The sequence below is a fragment of the Bos grunniens genome, chromosome 13, assembly GCF_055505025.1.
Source record: "Bos grunniens cultivar Pamir isolate PY7600 chromosome 13, Bosgru_T2T1.0, whole genome shotgun sequence".
NCBI lineage: Eukaryota > Metazoa > Chordata > Mammalia > Artiodactyla > Bovidae > Bos > Bos grunniens.
In genome coordinates, this window is record NC_141177.1 from 26,287,449 (window position 1) to 26,300,464 (window position 13,016).

A 13,016-nucleotide genomic window follows, 5' to 3' on the forward strand; every position below is an offset into this window, starting at 1 on the left:
TTCTGCTGACCCTTGACCTCCATTATCATGGATAATCAAAAACCGGCTGGATGCGGCATGTTTTAAATAAAAACATGGTTGAAGTGGCCCAGAGGACACTCAGGCAGTTAATTACACGACCACTCCTGCAACTGCTCTTCAGGGGAGTGCACTTTTCCATCTGCACAGAAATGAGAACAACGGCCATGGGGACACGTCCCAGCCCTGTGGAGGGCTCCCCTTAAGAGGAGCTCTACAGGTGAACCTCATTTCTCACTACACGGGGACTGTGGTTACAAACCTCTTTTGACAAGGAGAATGTTAAGGGAAATGGAATCCAGAGAGGAAAGAGGCTTAAATGAAAACCCGATTGCATGTTCCCAAGAGCGCGTGTGTGTGCCCCTGCCTCCCGCTTGAAGCCCGCTGTGAACATTCTGCAGTTGATAAGCTTGGAGACTTGGAGGTTTTTCCATCCCGGCAGGTCCCACCTGGCTGGTAGGTCTCTACGGGCCCCCATGCAAGGTCTGGGTTTGGCTCAAGGCTGGAGAAATCTGATGGGGTTTGTCTCTGGGTAGATAGTGTCCTCGGGCTGATCCTATGCAGGCCATCAGGTGACAAAGAGGGAAGCCCAAACAATTACTTAGGACACCCGGGGAAGACAACCTGAGAGGGACAAGAAATGTGAGGGCCCATCTCAGGAGAGTCGAAGGAGAAGGGTGGCTGTCTGTCCTGACTGGTCTTGCATAGTCTCTTCACAAGTTGTCCTGCTGCTGCACAACAGTGAAAACAAGCAAACGACAAACAGACACATCCACTCATTTCCTTTCGTTTAACACATGCCCTGGGGACTATGATCTGCCCTGGACCCAGTTCAAGGCTTTGCAGAGGCCCCTGGAGGTAGGGGAGAGAAGGGCTGGCAGCAGGATGTGGAGAGAGGACCACATCTGGAGGCGTCTTGCAGTCACTTCAGATTTGACTCATCCGAAGCCTCGAGATCTTCTTAGCGCCCTGCTTGCTGGTGAGGCTGAGCCAGGTCCCTGGGCCCCAGATTTCCTGCACAGACTCATCCTTCTGCTGAGTCTTGGGGGAGAGCTGCTCTCAGAGCTGCAAGAAGGGGGCCAGGTGCAGCCACCCTGGGGATTTGTGCCATGTGGCTGCATCTCTGGGGGCCAGGGAAGATTCTGGGCACTGAATCCCAAAGGCAGGGGGTGATTAGGCTCCCCCTGGCCCCACTTCTGGACAGAAATTCATTGAACCCCAGAGGCACGGGGTCATTAGACTCCCCCCGTCCCCACTTCTGGAAGGGAACGTGTGTCAAAGGGGCACAGGGGCCATGCAGCATTGCTCCTCGTGTAAGTTCCTCTTCCCATCCAGTCTTCCTGGACCTGCAGGACATCTGCGTCCTGTCCTGGTTTTGCTGTCTTTTAGCTGCACCTGAGAGCTGTTCTTTAGAGAACTGTCATGACAGACTGCAATTTTGCCAAACGAGCCTTACTCTTGGCAAGGGAGTGATATATCTTTTTTGTTTGTTTCCTTGAGGGAGGAAAAAAAAAAAAGGGCCCAAGAAAGCAAGTTCACAATAATTCGGAAATGATTTTTCTTTTTCTTTGGTGACTGTTGTCACATGCTTACTGGGTTAGTTATCTGGTTCCCAATCTGGACAGATGAATTATGTGACAGTACTTAGAAAAATTGGAAGGGGAGGGATTGTTTATTATCTTGAGATATAATTCACATACCATAATGTTTCCGTTCTAAAGTCTATGATTTAGTGGTTTTTAGTGTATTCACAAAATTGTGCACTTATCTCTATGATTGAATTCCAGAACATTCCACCCCCCTATCCCAAATAACTTCTGCACGTAGCAGCCGTCACTCCCTTCCCTAGCCCCAGCCCTAAGGAGCTATAACTCTACTGTCTGTCTCTGCAGATTTGCCTTTTCTGGACATTTCATATACATGGAACCAGACGACATGTCGTCTTTGGCGTCTGGTTTCTGCCGCTCAGCATAGCTCTGGGGTCCACTCAGTGTAGCTCTGGGTCCACTCAGCATAGTTAGGGGTCCACTCAGCATAGCTCTGGGTCCACTCAGCATAGTTCTGGGGTCCACTCAGCGTAGTTCTGGGGTCCACTCAGCATAGTTAGGGGTCCACTCAGCATAGCTCTGGGTCCACTCAGCATAGTTCTGGGGTCCACTCAGCGTAGTTCTGGGGTCCACTCAGCGTAGCTCTGGGTCCACTCAGCGTAGTTCTGGGGTCCACTCAGCGTAGTTCTGGGGTCCACTCAGCATAGTTCTGGGGTCCAGTCAGAGTAGCTCTGGGGTCCACTCAGCATAGTTAGGGGTCCACTCAGCATAGCTCTGGATCCACTCAGCATAGTTCTGGGGTCCACTCAGCATAGCTGTGGTTCCATTCAGTGTAGTTGGGGGTCCACTGACATTGTTCCAGGGTCAGGATTTCATTCTTCTGTTGCCTCATGTCTCCATGGCATAGATATGTGAGATTTTTAATCTAATCATCCATTGATATGTTTATTTTCAATTAACTCCAAAGTCATGATTTTTTAAGTTACTTTTGTACAGGGAAACTTTCCCATTAAGCTATCTTCATGAAGTGTATTCACACTGTAACTTAGGAGGAAAGAGAAAATCAAAGCCCTTTCCGGATGTAGAGACAGATTCTTTTCTGAGGGCTTCCTTGGTTATGGGGGACTGTCTACCTACCGCCTTCTCAGTCCTTTCTGCATCCTCCCCCATGGCTCTCTACTTCTGGGAGTTTTGCCTTACTCCAGGGGCAGGCCCAGCTCTTCAGCTCTTCCAAGTCTTCTCCTCTCTCTTCCTTGCATCCACAGCTGTCCCATGGCCCTCCCTCTCCCTGTCGGGGACAGCCAGACACTCACAAACCTTTGACCTTCGTGCATTTCCAAGCCTCCCCAGCTTGCCTCTTGCTGCTACACCTGCCCAGAAAATTCTTTAGCATCCTGCAACACCCAGCTCATCTATTTTATCCAGGAAGTTCCCCAAACTGTCTTTCCCTGGGCTTCCGTGATGCTTTATTTCTGTGTCATGGTCAGGGGGTGGTTCTATGATATTTAACAATGGGAAAACTGTTAATACCAATAAATTGGATTGGATGCTGGTGGCAGTGCTGGGATCTGGGATGCTGGAGGGTCCTGGGGAGGGGAAGGGACATTGGAGCTGTGCTCATGCTACACCACTGAGACATTGCTTCCGGCTTTCCCAGTTTTACCTGCATACTACCTGTGACCACTTGCACACCTGGTGGCTCACATAGCTGGGGAGGTGCCTGAGCGTTGATGCTAGAGGTATAGGGAGTGGAATCCATATGAATCTTCAGGATGTGGTTCTTCCAAAGACCAGCTCACTCACCCAAGTAAAATTCCTCCCCAAGCCCAATCTAGCTCAGTGTGAGGCTTAGATACATGACCAGCTGGAGGTTGACATGCAGAGAGTCTTAATCACTGGACCACCAGGGAAGCCCTGAGACTCTTTTTTGTTTTTTTTTAACCATACCAATAGCTGCAATTAAAAAAAATTGAAGTTGATTTATAATGTTGTGTTTCAGGTACACAGCAAAGTGATTTAACTTTACATATATGTACATGTATATATGTATTCTTGTTAAAGTTCTTTTCCATTTTTGATTATTAAAGATACTGAATATCTTTAATATCTTCAGTTCCCTGTGCTATAGGTCCTTGTTATTTATTTTCTATATAGCGGTGCATGCGTGCTCAGTCTCTGAGTCACATCTGACTCTTTTAGACCCCATGGACTGTAACCCGCCAGGTTCCTCTGTTCATGGGATTTTCCCGGCAAGACTACTGGATTGGATTGCCATTTCCTCCTCCAGGGGATCTTCTCCACACAGGGATCAAACCTGTCTCCTGTGGCTCCTGCATTGGCAGGAGAATTCTTTACTACTGAGCCATGTGGGAAACCCATATATAGTGGTGTGTATCTGTTAATTCCAAACTTCTAATTTATCCCTCCCCACCCATTCCCCTTTAGTAACCATAAGTTTGTTTTCTATGTGACTTAGAGATTCATTTTGCCTCTCAACTTCCACCACTGAGAATAATTATTATTTATGTACTGAACTTGTACATACTGTATTCTTACATATTTATGGATTGTATTTATTATACTTTTCAATGCTCCATCACTCCTGTGTTTTCTCCTTACAAAGTAAGAGAGAGCAGGGCAAGGACTAGAGTGGGGAGTCAGAGAAAACTCCACCATGGATGCAGAATTTAGGGGTGCCCCAAACTGAAGTCATCAAGATAATGTTTTCATGCGATGTATTGAAAATAAAAATTAATGGTACAGCAGAAACCAACACAATATTGTAAAGCAATTATCCTCCAATTTAAAAAGTAAATTAAAAAAATTAAAAAATTAATGCAAGTGATTCCAAATTGAGCAAAGTACCAGTACTTTAAATAAAGACAGCATCACAGAGATCCTTGTCAGGCCTTCTTCACTTGCAGTGGAAATACCCTACCTGGGCCCTGAGAACCTGCAGTATTATGTGGGGAGGTTCTTGGACGCTTCTTCCAACCCCACCTCCAGGAAGACAACGACGCTGGCTCTACTTCTTACCAGCCTTCACAGGACAAACACGTCTCTGATATGCTGGGTGCCACACCTCCATTTCCCAGCAGCAGGCTCGGTAGATGCGCTGTTAGATCAATAGTCACAATTACTGAAGGCCTCAGCAGAGGCTGTATTTTTTTTCTCTCCCTCTCTGCATCTCTCTCTTCCTGTTTTTTAAAGGTTGTTACTGTGACATTAAGTGATGTATAGAAAAGAATTGACTTCCTATTTCTGAGCCAGACCAAGTTTCATCTCTGCATGTGTCTCCTCCAGGTTGTTCAAAATGGTGCTTTTCTCAGTTAAGCCCAGTGTTGACTCAAAGGCCAAGCCACAGGAGGTCATCCTCTTTTACTTTATTTTCTAATACACAAAGAGGGTGCCTCTGCCCTCGGAGATGCTGCCTGTAGAGTGGGCACCATTTCAGCAAAGAGGGTAGGAGGCAGGCTGGGCCAGCGCCTCTCTGCTCTGAGTTCTTTTCTGGGGCCACGGATGTCTCCCCAGCTTCAGGCCAGGTCATTCGTGTTTGAGTTGGAGCACCACTGGCCGCAGGTACCTCTCTCTCCATCAAGGTATGTAACATACTTCACGAGGTAAGCCTATAGATAATGCTAGTTTTTTAAAAAACAAACTCTTTTTTTTTCCTCACCCTGTACTCTTAATGATGTATTTATCTTCAAGCATACAGTTAAAAAGAAAATGCTGCATAAAACTGGGCTTGACCCAGTTCAGTAATTGTCCTGTGTGCTTACCATCACTGTTCTTTTTGTCAAAATATTTACTGCAAATCATAATGGCTGTCAGAAACCGAGTCTGCAATCCGTGTTCTCCTGAACATAGAAAAACCTATAAGGAAATTTGTTGCTGTTGCTTGGTAAGCAGTTCTTTTTTTTTTTTTTTTTTTAGTGATGGATCTAATTAAACTGAAGGTGTGAATTGGTTAGGAACATTAGTTCTATTAGCCCAAGAGTCAGAAAAAAAAACATACAGTATAATCTAAATATCAAGGTATTTGAGAGTCATACTATTTATAGCAGCTCTACTGAGCAACCACCCAAGGGGAGCATTTTTCAGTGAGATTTACAAGGGACCCTGGACCTGGGACCATGTATTTATACATATATTTGGGTTCCCAGCGTCCAAAATAGCTAAGAGCTGGAGGGTCTGTCAGATAAGCCCTGGAGCCCATGTCCTGAGAGGTGGCATGCCTCTCTGCTCCCGTCGCAAATCTTCCTGTAAGAACGAGAGCCAAGATGTTATCTGCCGGAATGCAAGGGGAGACAGGATGCAACTTAGAAAAACGATAACATCGGGAGACTGGGAAAAGCAGAATCGACGTCAGGGCCAATTTAAAATAATGTGCCTTTTAACTAATTCTGGTACCCAACTAAGGGCAAGCTTTTAGGATCACAAGACTGATACCCATCAGAGCAAGCGTTTGGGTTCTGCACAGGCTTGGGGACTGTGGGAAGATTCAGAGAAGCCAAGAGATGAAGGTTTGCTCCCTCGGTTTTACTTTGACCAGAAAGACAGGGGAGGGGGAACCCCCCAAAACTTAAATAATCACTGCCTAGTTGCCAAGGGGAAATGAGGCCACCAGGAGAGCCAAGTGGGTACCAGCCAGAGGCCCTTCTCGTGGCAGAAACCACAAGCGTGTATGCAGAGAACCAAGACTGTAGAAGGGGGTGGGGAGGTCTGTGTCAAATTAACACAGAGAAAAACACCCAGTGCAGAGTGCTCACCACCATACACATCTGCCAGTTGTCCGATCCTCTGAACAAGTGGGCATAAGCCCTGACCTTCAGAGAAGGAAAACATGGCAAGGAGAGTCGAGGCAACTTTTTCAAAGCCATAAGAGGTTGGGAATTCCCTGGCGGACCAGTGGCTCGGACTCGTCACTTTCACGGCAGTGGCCCAGGTTCAATCCCTGGTTGGGGAACTAAGATCCCACAGGCCGTGTGGCATGGCCAATGATGCCTTGTATGTGCATGCATGTGTGCTCCGTCATGTCTGACCCTTTGTGACCCCATGGACTGTATCTGCCAGGCTCCTCTGTCCATGGAATCCTCCAGGCAAGAATACTGGAGTGGGTTGCCATTTCCTCCTCTAGGGGATTTTCCTGACCCAGGGATTGAACCTGAGTCTCCCACACTGGCACATGAATTCTTTACTGCTCAGCCACTGGGGAAGCCAGTGATGCCCTACAGTGCTTTAAAAAATAGTTTACAAAATCATAGAGCTTGAAGGGAGCTGAGTAAAGGGTCAAAGACAGGTATGGTCTTCGAGGTCTGGGAGTTCTGTCCTTCTGGGTGTGGCTGAGCAAAGATGACCAAGTTTCTCTGAATGGTCACAGTCAGGAATCTCTACAGAGTCTGTCAGGGTAGCCTTTCCTCTGCTCTGACTTGCAATGAAGTGAGAAGTCTCTGAGGGTCTTCACTGATATCATATTATCATTATAATCATTTGCACTCATATAATGGGGGAGCCTTGCCATTTATGGCAGTGATGTAAAAATGTCCTCTGAATATAAGGGCACCTGAGGACAAGTGAATTGACCTAGAGAAAATGATGCAGAGGAAAATGATATGCACCAAGTCAGTGTTTCTCCAAGGGCAGCCTTATGGCACCCAGGCCGAGGGATATGGTTTTAGGTCTCTAGATGCTGCAGTAAATAACATGGGCTCACATGCTATGAAGGTCACTTCCTGTTTCAGTGCTCTTTCTTTCTGTTTATTTACTATTTATTATTTTTATAAATTAGGCTTTTTGTTTTGAGATAATTGTAGGTTCCCATGCAGTTCCCATGCAGGGCTTCCCTGGCAGCTCAGATAGTAAAGAATCTGCCTGCACTGCAAGAGATCTGTGTTTGATCCCTGGGTCATGAAGATCCCCTGGAGAAGGGAATGGCAACCCACTCCAGTATTCTTGCCTGGAGAATTCCATGGACAGGGGAGCCTGGCGGGCTACAGTCCATGGGGTTCCAAAGAGTTGGACATAACTGAGCAACTAACACTTTCACTTTCTTTATTTCATGCTGTTGTAAGAAATAATCCAGAGAGATCCCATGTACCTTTTAGCTAGTTTCCCTACATGGTAACATCTTTCAAATCACAACCTGCATGTTGATTTAGTCAAGATACAGCCTGTTTCATCACCACAGGGATATCTCGTGGCCACACCCACTTCCCCCTCTCAACTCCTGGTAACCTTTCATCTGTTTTCCAGCTCCATAATCTGTCATTTCAAGACTATTATACAAGTGAAAAAAAAAAAAAGAACTTCCATAAGAGGTAGCCATTCTACTCCTGGGTATATATTGAGAGAAACAAAAACATTAATTCTAGAAGATTGATGTACCCCAACTTTCATAGCAGCATTTTTTTTTTACAATTGCCAAGGTATGGAAGCAACCTAAGTGTCCACCAAGAGATGAATAAATAAAGAAAATGTGGTATATACACACAATGGAATATTAGTCATAAAAGAAGGAAATGATGCCATTTGCAGTAACATGGATGGACTTAGAGATGATCATAAACCATAAAGTGAAGTCAGAGAAAGACAAATTAACTGAAGTCAAAGAAAGACAAATACTGTATAATATCATTTACATGTGGAATCTAAAATACAACAAACCAGTGAATATAACAACAGAAAAGCAGACTCACAGATATAGGGACAAACTAGTGGTTTACCAGTGAGGAAAGGGAAGGGGGACGCGGCAACACACATCTAGGAGATTAAGATGTGCTAACTCTCAGCGGTAAAATAAGCTATGAGGGTATACAGTACAACAAGGAGACTATAACCAATACTTTATAATAATGGAATGGAGTGTAACCTTTAAAAATTGTGAATCACTGTATTATACACCTGTAATTTATATAAGATTATACAGCAACTACACATCCATTTTAAAATGGAAAAAATAAGAATAAAATAGGAAAAAAAAAGAAGAATGTCGTATAAATGAAATTACAGTGTCTGGCCTTGGGGTGTGGCTTTTTTCACACAGCATAATGCTCTGGAGATTCATCAGTATTGTTCCATGTAATAGTTCACTCCTTTTGATTGCTGAGTAATAAGGACATGGCTGGACCACAGCTAATTTAAATGTTCATCTGTTGAAGGACATCAGGGCTGAGTTCAATTATCAGCTATTTACACATAAAGCTGCCATGACCATTTGTGCACAGTCTCCTGTGTGGATCTAAGTTTCCATTTCTTTGGAATAAAAGGCCAGGAAGGTAATCCCTGGGTTAAATGGTAGTGGCAGGTTAATTTTTTTTTCAAGACGCTGCCGAAGTTGTGTCCAGAATGGCCTTATCACTTCGTATTCACATCAGCCATTCATGTCGTATTTCCACATTCTCGCCTGCACTAGGTGTTATCACTGTTTTTCATTTCCGCATCCTGATGGGTGTGCAGTGATATTTCGCTGTGGTTTTCATTTGCATTTCTCTGATGGCCAGTGGTGCTGAACATCTTTTCATGTGCTTGTTTCCATCTGTATATCTTTGGCGCTGTGTCTTTCTTCATGTCTTTTGCTCACTTTTTGATTGGATGGTTGCTGAATTTTTTAAATTTAATTTTTATTGTATATTGGCATATAGTTTGAATTTTTTTTAACTTAATTTTTTTTTTTATGTTAGGTTTTCATTCTCTAGGTTTAATTCCCTGGTCTAATATATGGCTTACAAATACTGTCTCCTGGACTATAGCTGATGTTTTATATCCTCTTCAAAGCAGGGGTTCTCAGAGAGGAGATATTCTTAATTTTGATGGGATTCAATTTATACATTTTCCCTCTATGGCTCATGCTCTTGGTGTCAAGTCTGAAAACTCTTTCCTATGCCCTGGATCCTAAAGAGTTTTCTCTTGTTTTTTTTATTCTAGAGTTTATAGTTTTATAGTTTCCATTTAAGCTTGGTTCACATTTAGAGTTAATGTTAATATAAGTAAGGTCTGAGGTGTAGTTGAGGTTATTTTTTATCTCTGGATGTCGGTTACTCCAGCACTGTTTATTGCAAAGATCACCCTCCCCTCACCAAATTGCTTGAACTTATGTTAAAAATCTGCTGGGCCTACTTGTGCAAGTCTATTTCTGTTTTTGTTTTTGTTTTTAAATTCTGTTCAATTTGATCTATGTGTCTGTGCCTCTACCAGTATGGCACTGTCTTCTTTACTGTAGTGCTGTAATAAGTTTTAAAATTTATTGAAAATTTAAACTGATTCCTCCCATTTTATTATCCTTCTTCCAAAACTGAATTACCCTAGTTCCTCTACCTTTCTCAATAAATTTTCAAATAATCTTGTTTATGCCCACAAAAAAAAGCTTATGGGGATTTTGATAGGAATTGAAGTAAGTCTCTCTATCACTCTGGGGAAATCTGACATCTTTACACCTCTGCTACGGCTAGTCTTCCAAACCATGAACACAATCTATCTCTTTATTTCTTTAGATTTTCTTTGAGTTTTTCATCAGTGTTTTGTAGTGTTCAGCATATAGGTCCTGGTTATGCTTTGTTCATTTTACATCTAAGTGTTTCAGTTTTTTGAGTGCTTGTAAATGGCATTGCATTTTAAATTTAGGTTTCCGATTGTTCATTGCTAGTATACAGAAGTGGGATTGATTTTTGGGTGTTGATCTTGTAGACCATGACTTTGCTGAACTTGTTAGTTCTAGAAAGCTTTTTTCCTTTTCTCTCTCTTTTTTTCTGATTTCTTGGGATTTTCTACATAGATGATCGTGTCATCTGCAAATATAGAAAGTTTCATTTCCTCCTTTCTTGTCTCTGTATCTTTTATTGTCTTTCTTGCTGTGTGGCACTGGCCAGAATTTCTACATCTCTGTTACATAAAAGTGCTGAGTGATCTGTGTATAATCCTGTTTCTGATGTTTAGGAGGAAGTATTCAGTTTTCCATCATTAAGGATAACATCTTTAGATGCACTTCATCAAGCTGAGACGCTTTCCCTCTATTTATATTTTCTGAGAAAGTTTATCATGAATAGGTGCTGACTCTTGTCAAAAGCTTTTTCTCCAGCAATTGATATACATGTGATTTCCCCCCTTCTTTCCTCTGTAAATATGATAGATTACACAGATGCAGGCCTGGGGCCCTGGGTCGTGGGGTGTGTAATTCTTTCTACATTGCAGAATCTAGTTGCTGATATTTTATGAAGGATTTTACATCTACATTCATGAAGGGATAGTGCTCTGTAGGTTTTGTTTTGCTTTGCTTTTGGACTATCTTTGTCTGATTTTGGTGTCAGGGTAATACCTAGCTTCATGAAATTAATGGGGAAATGCCCCCTCCTCTTTTGTTTCCTGAAAGAAGTTGTACAGAATTTGTATTAATTTTTATGTAAATTCTAGGTAGAATTCTTCAGCAATACTATCAGGATCTTAAGACTTCTCCTTGGGCTGTTTTAAAATTACAAATTTGGGGGACTTCTCTGGCGGTCCAGTGGTTAAGACTTTGCCTTCTAATGCAGGGGGTGTGGGTTTGATCCCTGGTTGGGGAGCTAACATCCCACATGCCTTGCATCCAAAAATCCAAAACAAAGAACAGAAGAAATACTGTAATAAATTCAATGAAGATTTTAAAATATAATAAAATTACAAATTTGGTCTGCTTAATAAATACAATGCTAATCAAATTATCTGTTTTATATTTGGTGAATTTTTGCTAACTTGTGCCTTTCGAGGAATTGATCCATCTCATTCACGTTATCACATGCATGTGGATGGAGTTATTCATGGTAACCCTTGTGCTGTCCTTTGGATACTGCAAGTCTGTCATGATATTCTGTTTCATTCCTGATGTTAGGAATTTGTGTCTTCTGTCCTTTTTCCTTTCTAAATCTTTGTAGAGATTCTAAGTAGGATTTATTTATTTAATTTTTTAAAAATTTATTTTATTGAAGTATAGTTGATTTACAATGCTGTGTTAATTTCTGCTGTATAGCAAAGTGATTCAGTTATACATATATACATTTATTTTCAAGTTATTGTCCATTATGGTTTATTACAGGATATTGAATATAGTACTTTGTGCTATATAGTAGGATCTGGTTTTTATCCATTCTATATGTAATAATTTTCATAAAGATCAATTTATTGATATTATTAAAGAACAAGCTTTATTTTTCATTGACTTGATTAGTTTTCTGTTGTAGTTTAGTCATTTTGTTTCCTTTTCTTCATTATTTCCTTCCTTCTGCTTATTTTGGGTTTCCTTTACTAGGTTATGGGTGTAGGAGCTTGGTTATTGATTTGAGATTCTGTCTTTTCTTGAATAAGCATTTAACACTATAAATGGCCTCTCAGCACAGCCTTAGCTGTGTCCCATAAATTCTGAGATGTTATATTTCCAGCTTCATTCATTCGCTGTGTTTTGGGCTTCCCTTGACACCTCCTTTTTGACTTGTGGGTTATTTAGTAGTTTGTGTTTTAGTTTCCAAGTGTTTGGAGATTTTCCTGTTGTTGTTCAGTTGCTGAGTGTGTCCAACTCCTTGCAGTCCCAGGCGCTGCAGCACATTAGGCTTCCGGGTCCTTCACTATCAGAGTTTGCTCAAATTCATGTCCACTGAGTTGGTCATACTATCTAACTATCTCATCCCCTGGCACCCTCTTCTACTTTTACTTTGAACCTTTCCCAACATCAGGGTCTTTTCCAATGAGTTGGCTCTTCGCATTAGGTGGGCAAAGTATGGGAGCTTCAGCTTCAGCATCAGTTCTTCCAATGAATATTCAGGGTTGATTTCCTTTAGAATTGACTGGTTTGATCTCCTTGCAGTCCAAGGGACTCTCAAGGGTCTTCTCCAGCACCACAATTCGAAGGCATCCATTTTTCGGTGCTCAGCCTTCTTTATGGTCTGACTCTCACATCTGTACATGACTACTGGAAAAACCATAGCTTTGACTATAGAGTAATAGTACAGGGTTCTTTCTGAAGGGCACTTAGGCTTCCCTTCAATCAGAGGCCTCTGGCTCTGTGAACTGACTAAGGTCTGAAGAGCGGACGAAGGGGCATGATTCTCTCTGGTGACTCAAGTCAGGTTACTAGTGACCACACAACCACACATAGAGTTTCTTGTTATCCAGACCAAGCCATATCCTAGGGGCTGACCTCCTAGTTTACCCCTAGTGGCGCCCTGGTCAGTCAGCTACCACGGAAGATCTCTAGGACCCAAGGAACTCTGACTCCTGGCCCCTCCCCACGGCCCTGGCTGAATATGCCCACTTTCTCATGGACAGTTAAGTGCTCCCGCGTGGCCTCTGCTCTCCTGGGATTCCCAGTGAAATCGGGGAGCCCATCTCAAGGCTGACACCCCCTAGACATACCTGACCTCAAAAGAGAGCAACCACAGAGGTTTTCAGGGATGTGAGTGCAATGCCCTAGAGAGGAGAGGGCCTTTG

General features: G+C 42.9%; 1 protein-coding gene across 1 annotated transcript in view; it reads left to right on the plus strand.

The window, feature by feature from the left end:
• Positions 1-5,028: 5,028 nt before the first annotated feature.
• Positions 5,029-13,016, plus strand: part of ZNF831 (zinc finger protein 831) — an 89,543-nt gene continuing 81,555 nt past the window's right edge. Inside the window, exon 1 of the mRNA XM_086330954.1 lies at positions 5,029-5,164. The gene's annotated coding sequence lies outside the window, so the exon portion shown is untranslated. The remainder of the gene's footprint in view (positions 5,165-13,016) is intronic.